General features: G+C 37.2%; 1 protein-coding gene across 1 annotated transcript in view; it reads left to right on the top strand.

The window, feature by feature from the left end:
- The first annotated feature begins 2,425 nt into the window (after positions 1-2,425).
- KANSL1 (KAT8 regulatory NSL complex subunit 1) overlaps positions 2,426-10,701 on the top strand; it is a 184,125-nt gene continuing 175,849 nt past the window's right edge. The window contains exons 1-2 of the mRNA XM_051994909.1: positions 2,426-2,720; positions 4,333-4,473. The gene's annotated coding sequence lies outside the window, so the exon portion shown is untranslated. The remainder of the gene's footprint in view (positions 2,721-4,332; positions 4,474-10,701) is intronic.

Here is a 10,701-nt window from a genome sequence, read left to right as displayed (position 1 = left end):
GTCATTTTGTATATTGGTCTGTTTTGCTTATTTTATTCTTATTTTATTGCTTATTTTATTATTATCTTTCCACTTTTAAAATTCTTTTTATCAGTTTTTAAAATTGTATAACATGATTCCTTTATATACAAATCACATTTTTATTGTACTTAAAGATTACCTGTCAGCATCTCAATGAGATACACAGAACAAACAAAAGTACTCTCTTTACAGATGAAAAAATTGAGGCTCACCATGATACACTAAATATGCCATGGTCATATTACCAATAAGTGTTGGAGTTAGTTCTTTACTTGTCTTTCCTATTGACATTTGATATTGAATACATTAACAACACCCCCCCCCAAAACAAAACAAAACAAAACATTGCTTATACAATATTATAACCCTGAAAAAGCTGATCTCGTTAAATCCCTTCATATTTGAGGTAACAATCACGAAGATGTGACCTGCCAAGATCATATGAAGATATAATATAGGATTTGGACTAGAACTCAGATCTCATACCTTTTTACTTCAATTCTTTAGGTCCAGAGATGTCTCAAGTGAAAGTCACACCATTAATTTCTTGCAAACCAACACTAGAGCCCAAATCTTCTCCCTTCTAATTCAACTGTTTGTCTGTTTTACTACTTACTCTTCTGAGTCCACTGACTTTCTTTTCTTGAGGTATCCACTCTCAAATCAGATTGGCTTCAATAACAATTCAACCCAGTATTCACTGAAACAGCAGGTATTGTAGGAGATACAATATTTACTTAAGATGTGGTCCCTACCCTAACGGACCCTATTTTTTTAAAAAAGCAAGGGGATATGATACATACACAATTAACCATGCTCAAGTAGATTTGTAAATCCATTTGGGAGTTCCTTCCAGTGATGCTGATTACAACCTATGCATACCTGCTTATCCTGTGCAACTCTTGTCCATGTTCTCCCAAAAGTTTGCTACAGGGGATCCTAGGGGAAATTTTAGGGGTTGGGGAAGAAAGAAAGGTTTCCCGGTCGCGGCATTTATACTGAGCTTTAAGTCATGGGTAAAATTTCATTTGGGGGTGAGAGGGCATTCCATGCATAAGAAATAATTTAAACAAAGGTATGGCGGTATTAGGGTTAACTAGTTTAGTTTGGCTGGAGCTTAGGATATGGGAAGGAAATAATATAAGATAAAGCTTTAAAGGTAGGGATTGATGTCAGATTGTGGAGATTCTCAAATGCCAAGCTGAGGGTTTTGAATATTATTTCATAGGCAATAGGTGCCGTTAGAGAGTTTGTGGCATATGATATTACCTTGTGGTAGGGGTATGAAGGACGGATTGGAGGGGGAGGAAGGAGAAAACGGAGGTGGGAGGAAGACTGTTGCAGGTGGTAATGAGGGCCTGTATTAGGGTGGTGGCAGTCTGAAGAGAGAGATGGGAGATACTGCAGTCTAAAGTACAAGGTAGGGTGTGGGAGAACACTTCCTAATTTTCCTGTCAACACCACGGACATTATCCTTCCTTTCCTCAGTTGTCTTGCATCTAGATATCATTTAAGTCTACATACCAATATTTCTTCTTTTTAACTCTGCAGTGTCATCTTAGAGATTTGCCTCTACCTCTCTCCACGTCCAGTCTCCAACCTACTTCCCCACTCTCCACCCTCGATTGACTTCATGCTAAATTGTTGCCACATCTTTTTACAAGGTCTCTCTGCCTCAGTGTTAATCCTGTCGCTACCCGGCTCTAGAACCAGGAGATTGGCTGGGGGGGGGGGGGGGGAGGAAGGAGAGAAGGGAGACGGGGGGCGCGCGCGTAAGGCTGGAAAGAGACGTGGTGCTAGGGAATGAAGAGAGGGTCTTAAATCAGGGGACCAGACTAGGGTTGCTTAGTGGAAGAATAATGGAAAGCTCGGTATTCTCATCCATTTTTTCCATCTACCTTTGGCCCCCTTCCGGCCTCACTGGACAAACATTTCCCGATTGCACGAGAAGAGATAGAGACAGGGACAGAGACAGAGACATCAAGAGACACAGAGAACCAGAGAACCCGGGCACCAGCATCACTCGCCCCCCTTCCGCCACGCCCCGCCAGCCTGACGGACACTCATATGCAGCCAATGAACTTCCGGTCCTGACCTCGGTCGGCCAATGAGAAGCGGATGAGGGCGGACAATTCCCCGCCCCTCCACTTCTAGGCTAGGTTGAGCCGTGCAGGTAGGTCCGGGGCCGGGGGAGCCGCCGTTGGCTCTAGTGCCCGTGGCGGAGCTGGGGGGCCGGGGGCCCAGAAGATGAGGGGGCAGCCGCTCACGCCAGGGAGGAAGGGTCCAGCGCGTTTGGGAAGACTGAGGGGACTATGGGGCGGGGGGCCGCCGAGGCGCGGGCCTCGGAAGCGGGCTGGGTTGGGGGTGGAGAGGGGACGCGTGTGTATGTGTGTGCGTGCGTGTGAGTGTGTGTTGCACACTCCCCTTCTACCCCTCCTGCAGCTGCCCCCAACCTTCGGCCCCCGAGGCCGCCGGGCCCAGCCCCAGGGATGGCTAAGGGGAGCGGCGGTGGAGCCCTGGGCGCCAGGCCGAGCCCAGGCGAGCGCGGGGCCCGGAGCCCGGAGCCCAGCTGTGGGGGGCCCGGAAAACCGAGGCCAACGGCCGCAGCCCCCTCCCCCCAGCCCCAGGGCCTCTCAGGGTCCTTCTGCAACAATGGGCTTGGGGGGAGGAACCGACTGTGAGAGCTGGAAGAGGTAGAGGTGAGATTTGGGGCCAGGGGCCACCTGGAAGAGGGGAGGGGAGGGCAGTGGAAGGAATGGGTATGACTTCCATTCCCATCCCCAATCCCTAGGCGTCTTGGTCGGGGTGCTGGGGGAGGAGGAGGAGGTCTGGACCCGAGTTGACCCCCGACCTTACCTTCTCTTCCCTCCCAATACCATGAAGTGTAAGGAAATAAACCGAAGCCATGGGAAGTGATGCCAAGTTTCAGGAGCTGATGTGATGACGAAGGCATGGCTAGAACAACTCTTATCGTCAGAGACAGAGAGAATATATTTAATTTTATTTTCCATATGTAGGAAAAAATTCTAAAGTAATGGATGCTGCTCTATTTTTTTTTTTCTTTTTCTTTTTTGAGTGGGTCATCCACGTCTGTTAAGCTCTTACTCCCGTTTTAGTTGTTGGAATTTAATCCTGGACTCTTAAGGGAATCTTATGGTCATTTCATACTACCAGGCAAAATTGAACCCATCGAAGACGTTGGATTGATTACTACTGGATTTTGGAAAATCTAACAAAAGAGTAAACATTATTGGATTAGATTAGAAAAGATGGAAGTTTGTTTTGGAAGTATAATTGGTGCTGAAACTTCATTTTTAATCGATTAAGAAAAAGATTATTGTTTAAAATGATCAGAAATTTACTGTTATCAAATATCTTGAGTACTAAGCCCCTTTCTAATTAAATTGGTGATTTTACTCTTATCATTTAGAAATATTAAGGGCCTATCAGCATTTCAAAAATATTAACAGCTGATTTCCCCAAAATTAGGAGTACATGGGGCTTAAGAGTATTTTGACTTTCTTTATATAGAAAAACTCAGTTTCTAAATTATCTGTAAAATGAAGGGCTTCGATTTTAAATAATATACCAAATAATGAATTCTAATTCATTACGTAGCCCCCTTCCCTTTTCTCTGTAATCCTTTCTATATAGTTTTGACTTAGAAAGAGATTGCAGAAACCATTTAACTAGTCCAGAGATTCTTAACTTTTTTTTTTTTTTAGTCATGGACCTCTTTGGGGGTGTCAGTTTTTTTAAATTCATAATTGAAGAAAATACTAAATTTCAGTTGGAGTTCAATGAGAATAAAGACAGTTTTCTCCCCATCAAGTTCATAAACCTTTCTCAAATCTATCTATGAATACCTTGGTAGTCTGTAGATCCCAAGCTAAGAATTCCTGAATTGTACTCAATTAACAAGTGAGAAAACTGAGAAAGCTCAGATAAGTGAAATTACTTTCTTGACCAGGATCACACAGTTCTACCTGTTTTTAAAAGTCAGAATCTGAACTCAGAATTGTCAGATTCTAAATCCAGAATTCTTTTCATCACATATACCCTTATTTGTTCAAACATAAGTATAGATGTGTGTGTGTGTATATATATATATACATATATATATATATACACACACACACATACATGCAAAGGGGGTGTGCAGAATATTTTTACTGTAACATTGTTGAGGTGAATGAGGAAATGAGATAATTTTAGAAATTTAATTTTAAGAAAATTGGAGAAATTAAAATTTTAAAAATCATTAGGTTTACAGATTATGTTGATTTGTAATTCTAAAATCTTCTGTTTCAGCTATCCTTCTTAAAACAGTAAAGATTTTTACAACTGCTCGTCCTTGTTGGATCCAAAGGATTTGCTAAGATTTCCTTTTTACTTCTTAGTCTTGTGCACATTATCCTGGACACTATGAATGCTACTTGGATGCCCGCTAAGGTAAGAGGTCTTTTTTTTTTTTTTTTTTTTAGTTGATGTGCTTTTGGCATTTATGTTCTTTTGAATTAGAGAATGATCTAATTAAGTTTAATGTTGGTATTTGCTACTTATTTATTAACATTAAGTTGTTCATTTGCTTCTTAGACTAGAACACCCTGTATTGTCAGTTGCTGTGGTCTCTTTTCAGGGTTAAAAATATTCAGTTCTTGAACAATTTTCTGTTATCCTGTGTTAAGTTTTTTTTTTTTTTTTAAATCAAACTACAGAGTTGTCAGGTCTTGCTTTTTAAGTCTTAGAAACTAGTTCCACTTTTAAACTCAATAGCCAGGTTGCTATATCATATGTACAAGTGTGTATAATACTGTTGAAAATCAGTAGCTGACTCAGATTGCAAAAGATGTCATGTAATATATATATGTATATATATATCTTTTTTTTTTCTTTTCGGTAATTTTCTATAGCATGTTAAAATTTTGTCTTCAGTTTATTCTTTAGATGTAACCTTATTAGAGAGTTGAGTATGGTTTGACTGAGGAATGGTCATTGTGGAGGTCCTTCATCCTTTGCCTTTCTTCCTTTGTCCTTCACAAAAGCTTTCATGCCCAAACACTGTGCAGATGGGATCCTGTGCCAAGTCACATGTCATTGGTTTAACTCTATCCCAACAATGGAGATAAAAGTCTGGTGATAAAGCTGTCATCAGTGTGTCTGACCCTCCTTTTGATATAAAAGAACAAATTGATGTATATATGCTGGGTCTCAGTAGGCTAGGCTATCTATTGCTTTTCCCGTAATGGTTACCCAAAGGGCTAACTAAAAAAGACCTTTATATGCCACTCAGTGTCCTAAGATACTTAAGTTAGGGAATCAAATCAATTAAACAACGTTTTTAAGTGCTTACTACATATCAGGTTCTGGATTAGGTGTTGGGGTAGAAAGATAAAAATAAAATAAATGATCCTTGCCCTCAAGAAGCCTACATTTAGGAAGTCGGCCATTTACAATACGTGTTAGTATTTACAGAATAAATTTAAAAATGCAGATTAGGGAGAGAGGGAACTAGCTGTTGTAGGTTTCTGAACAAGTTCTATGTAGAAGATAAGCTGAGTCTTGAAGGAAGTAATGCATTCTATGTAAAGTGGAAGTGAGGAGCTCTAGGTGTGGAGAAAAAAAGGGTCTAGAGATAGAGTGCCATGGTGAGGAATAATATGATCACCAGTTTATACTGTAGGATGTGTGGAGAAAATAATGTATTATGAAGTTGAAATGGCAAGGTGGGGCCAGGTTATGAAGGCTTTAAAAGTTCTACAGAGCAGTTTATATTTAAACCTAGAAACAATAGGAAACATTTGTCTTTTTACTGAGGAGGGGAGTGACTTGGTCTGATGAAATGTTTGGTAGCTATGTGGAGAATGGATTAGATCAGGGATCAATCAACTTGAGTCAGAGAGACTAGTTTAAGAGGCCATTATAAAAGTTTGTGCTTGAGGTGGTGGGGGCTTAGTTAAGGTGATGACTTTTAAAGTCATCTTTAAGTCACCTTTTGATAAGATGAATATGAGAACTTTTGTGAAGGTAAAATTGACCAAATTTGGCAATTGATTGATTATGTGAAATGAAAGTGTGTGGAATGGAGGATAAATTTGAGGTTATAAATTTGGGAGGCTGAAAGAATAGTTAGTGGTTGAAATTGATAAAATTATGGAGATTTTTTTTTAACAAGAATGATTTTTTGAGGAAAGATAAATGAATAATAATTTGGGACAAGTTATGGTTAATATGGCTCTGGATGATCAGAAAAAAAGGAAGGGGGTGGGTGGGGAAGTATGTATCTATATTTGTACCTATACTATACAGAATGTTGGAATGTTATAAGTTTACTCATGCAACAGGTTTGTAGATTTAGGCAACGGTATTTAGGTTAGCTAGGTGGCACCATAGTGCACTGAGGGCCAGCCGGGGGATCAAGAAGACTCATCTTCCTGAGTTCTAATGTGGCTTCAGGCACTTGCTAGCTGTGTTACCCTGGCTAAGTCCCTCAACCCTCTTTGCCTTAGTTCCTAGTCTGTAAAATGATCTGGAGAAGGAAGTGGCAAACCACTCCAGTATCTTTTTGCCAAGAAGATACCAAGGATTTGGATACAACAGAAACAGCTAAACAACAGGTACTATTTATTATATAGTAACTTAATTTTTAAAATTTCTATTTAAATAAGTAAAAATAAGTGAATTACCTGGAAATTTAAATGAAAAGAAATCTTTAGCTGAAGCAGATTTAATTCTTTTGTTGATTTATCAGTTTATGAAGAGGGAATTAAATCCTTTATCAGCTAAAGCAGATTTAATTCTTTTCTTGATTTATCAGTTTCTGAAGAAGGAATTAATTCCTTTATTACCATTGTTGCAGTGAAAAACTAGTAATTTCCTTCATTTCTACTGCTGTTTTCTGCTGTTGCTGATTGGCATGAGTGCAACCTAACAGTACTTTCAGTTTTTTTCTCTTTAGGATTTGGGAGACTACATAGGGAGCTAAGTAGGTGACTTAGACCTCCAGTTAAATAAAGTAGTTTTGAGCAATATTACTTCAGTCTTTTAATCTGGACTTCATGGATATGCCTTCCAATTCCTGACTACTTGCGGACTGGTTGCAATGAACTATCAGGAGACAGCAGTGTCTCATTGCTCTCATAATAGCTGGTTTGGTTGTAACTAATTTCTTTCATATATTAAAGTTTATTGTGTATATGTAGATAAAGTAATAGGATTAAATTAGTTCTAGAGAGGACCTCGAATGACACTTTACTTCATTTTAGATGGGGAAATAGGCATCAAAAGGTTAAATGGCTTGTCATCTGGCTGTCAGTGTTAGATTCAAGGTTTGAACCTAAGTGATCTCTTCAGGATACCATTGGTATAGGACATAACTCAGCTTGTCATTATGTGGTAGCTGTGACATAGCCTTGGAAGGAAAGTGTCATTTTGAAGATCTCTGAAATATAATGGTAGGAATCTATTACCTTATTAAGAATAGATATGTATGTCTAACTCTTGTTTTACATTCATTACTAATCATTTACTTTGTGAGACAATTTTGATTCTTACAGAGCAATAATATTCCATTACAATTTGTCTAGCCATTCCTCATTTGATGGGACACCCACTTTTTCTAGTTGTTTGCTACTTCAGAAAGTGCTGTATATATTTTTGTACATATGATCCTCTGCTTTGATCACTTTGGGACATGTGCCTAGTTCTTGGCTTTATATATCAAAGAATATATACCTCTGTAACTCTGGGCAAGTCACTTAACTTCTTCCTACTTCAGTGGCTTCATCTATAGAGTTCAGATAATGTGCCTACTTCTCAGTGTTTGAGGATAAAATGAGATGGCATGTGCTTTGCAAATCTGAAAATATTGTGTAAATGCTAGTTGTTTAATTATTACCTTAGTATGATCTGATTGTAAGCAATTATGTTTCTTCTATTAATTGTCTCCCTTTAGTTCTTGTGTGTGTTTCTAATTACATACATACATATATATATATAACCCTTGAAGTGTTTTGTTAAGTAGATTCCAGGTTTTATTCATTCTTATTGTTATTTTGAATGGAATTACTTTTATTGACTCCATGTTGGGTTTTATTATTGGTGATAAAACAGAAAAGCCTATGATTTTTGAAGGTTTATTTTATATCTGCAGTTTTCCTGGAGTTTCTTGCTGGTGGGTTTGATTTTCTCTCTCCATTCCATTTCATCTCTCTTTTAGCCACCAAAGGTATTTTCTAAAGTACAAGTCTATGTCGCCTACCCCCACCTCCCACTCACTACTGCAGGATGTTCCTATCACCTCCAGGATCAAATACATAAAAAATTTGACATTCAGAAGTCCTTTGTTCCCTCTCCCCTACCTTTCCAGTCTTCTTACACTTAATTTTCTACTATATCTTCTATCCTGTGACATTGGCCTCCTGGCTGTTCCACAAACAGTAAATTCCATCTTCTCTGTTTTTGGCCTCTGGTCATTTTTTCTACCTGTACTGCATGCTTGTAATATTTTCCCTTCTCATCTTTGTCTCCTGGCTTCTTTCCAATTCCAACTAAAATTTCACTCCTAGAATAAGTTTTCCTTCTTTGATATTTAAAAATAGAAATTTTTGAAGAGACTTCTTTTTTCTTTCCTCTTAATTAAAACATAAGCACTTGATCATCATTTAGGGCCTTCTAGTTGTTCAAATGTATTTACCTTTCTAGGTTTTATCTCCTTTGTTTTGCCTCAAAGATTTTTAAACATTTCTGGCAGCTTAAACACGTATACTTCACTTTTTGCAGAATAAGTTGATGTTGCAAGTCTTTTCATTTTGTTTTTAAGAATATGAAATTAGAGGATTTTTTCCTCTGTCATAGAAGTCTTATATCATCTTAACCTTTAATATTTATTCATTGTATTGAGAATTTTCTTTTTTCATTTAAAAACACTTTCCTTTTTTATTATGAAAATTTGACAAGCATTAACAAATGATTTACAAAATATTAACAGATAAAATCCTTATTAAAAAAGGATTTAAAAAAAAGGTAATTGGGGTTTTGAACTTAACTCTTGATTCCAGGCTGGTGCTCTATCCATTCTTCCATTGGACTATCCCTTCTGTTTTTTAATGTTTTCATTGACAGCCTTTCTTTTCTTTTTCTTGAATTTATTCTCAAATCTTTTTTCCTTTGTGACTCGCCATTGCTGCCAATAAAATAAATAGTTCTTTCTTGGAAAAAGTATAATGAAGTAAGAAAAAACAACCCAATAACTCCATATTTTGGGCCTGTTTGAAAATGAATCTCATTCTGCACTTCTGGATCATCACTTCTTTCTGGAGGTGGGTAGCACAATTCATCATTAGTTACCTAAACTTTGTGTTGAGCAGAAGTAAGTTTTTTATTATTGGTGGTATTATTTCTGATTTATTTGTTTTTGTTCTGTATTTAACAGCATGAAAAAAATGAGCCTTTCCATATGTAAAGTAAAATAGAAAAAAAAAATGAAACTGAATCACTTAAAACTTGCTTTTCAAAAAAAGTATATAGTAAATTCCACAAATTACTTTCTTTTAAAAAGTTTAAAATATATTATTGTTATTAGGGGGTAGTGAGAGAGGTACAACTTTGTGATTTTTATCCATAGGAAACTTTAGAGTAAATAAATTTCCTCAGCAGTGACAAGTACCTAATGAAAATCTTTTTATTTAAACTTTAAAGTTTCCGTGTAATGCAGCTTTGGTCTTTTGATCCGGATTTGGATCATTATTTTTCCTCACTATAGCATTATATGTAGTTTTGCAGGGCAAGTTATTCTTGGCTGTAAGTTCATACCCTTGGCTTTACAGAATATTTTTTCTAAATTCTCTGCTGTTTTGTAGTGTTGACTGACTGTGATTCCTTAGTACTTGCAGTTTTATTTTCTGGTTGTTTGCAGAACTTTTTTCTATGACTTGGAAGCTCTGAATTTTGCCTAAGATGTTCTTGGGAATTTTCATTTTGAAGTTTCAGGAGGAGATTGATGTAGTATTTCTATTTCTTCTTTGGCTTCTAATTCTAAGAGATATGGACAGTTTTCTTTTACAATTTTTTGAAATGTGATGTCTATGTTCTTTTTTGGGTCCTGGTGTTCAAAGTATCCAATGATTCTTAATTTTTTTCTTTTCTATATTTTCTAAGTCAGTTGTTTTTGCTTTGAACTACCTCACATTTTATTCTCTTATTTTTTCAACTTTTCTTTGTTTTAATACTTCTTATTGTCTCATAAAGTCATTGGCTTCTATTTGACCATTCTTTTTAGGAAGTTATTTTGGCCTGAATAAAAAAGTTTGTACCTTTTGTGCCAACCTGTTAATTCCTTTTCCAATTCTTTCTTTCATAATTCTCATTTCTTTTCCAGTCTTCCTCTCCCCTTGTCCCTACATGCTCTTTTTTTCATTCATTAAAAACATTTTTATTTTTTTTTTTTTTTTTTTTTTTTTTTTATAATAAATTTTATTTTATTTAATAATAACTTCGCATTGACAGAATCCATGCCAGGATAATTTCTACACGACATTATCCCTTGCAATCACTTATGTTTCGTTTTTTCCCCTCCCTCCCTCCTCCCCCCCCCCCCCAGGATGGCAAGCAGTCCTATATATGCTAAACATGTTGCAGTATATCCTAGATACAATACATATTTGCAGAACCAAACAGTTC

This window comes from Antechinus flavipes, chromosome 4 (genome assembly GCF_016432865.1).
Source record: "Antechinus flavipes isolate AdamAnt ecotype Samford, QLD, Australia chromosome 4, AdamAnt_v2, whole genome shotgun sequence".
In the NCBI taxonomy this organism is placed as follows: domain Eukaryota; kingdom Metazoa; phylum Chordata; class Mammalia; order Dasyuromorphia; family Dasyuridae; genus Antechinus; species Antechinus flavipes.
The sequence above is the reverse complement of the archived record's forward strand: the minus strand, read 5'-3'. Positions and strand labels throughout refer to the sequence as shown.